At 42.6% G+C, this 476-nt stretch overlaps 1 protein-coding gene across 1 annotated transcript in view; it reads right to left on the bottom strand.

Annotated features, from left to right (window-relative positions):
• Positions 1–476, bottom strand: part of LOC105535461 (zinc finger protein 679-like) — a 13,321-nt gene that overhangs the window by 8,708 nt on the left and 4,137 nt on the right. The gene's annotated exons all lie outside the window — the stretch shown is intronic.

Consider the following 476-nt stretch of genomic DNA (forward strand, 5'->3'; position numbering starts at 1 on the left):
AGAGGCACCATATATATGCCAGGAGACTCCTCTCAGTTCCAGGGCCTCCACTTGCTCCCTGGAGAGACTGTACTGTATACCTCTCAGGTTGTTCTCTGTGAGGAAATAACCCCGGGGCTGATACGCACTACGCACTCCGGCAGACACAGCCATGATGAGTATCTTGGGCCATCCCCATATAGTACTGAAGCCCAGAACCAGGAAAAGACAGGAGGGGGCTGAGGACATATCAACTTGTAAAGTTTCTAAAGAGAAACCTCAACCCAAAGACATTCTGAGAAGAAGTCTGTGCTTATGGAAAATAAAAGGAAGAGAGGCATAGAGATTTTTTCAGAGCAGTATCAGGGAATTGTTCTCTGCTTTCCTATGAAAAGTTTACACAGAACAAATATCTTATAAAGTGCCATCCAATGCTTTGTGAAAAAATAATTACAATATTGTGTCTGAGATGTACAATAAAGGACAAATAGTTGATA

The sequence above is a fragment of the Mandrillus leucophaeus genome, unplaced genomic scaffold (genome assembly GCF_000951045.1).
Source record: "Mandrillus leucophaeus isolate KB7577 unplaced genomic scaffold, Mleu.le_1.0 Scaffold1460, whole genome shotgun sequence".
Classification (NCBI taxonomy): domain Eukaryota; kingdom Metazoa; phylum Chordata; class Mammalia; order Primates; family Cercopithecidae; genus Mandrillus; species Mandrillus leucophaeus.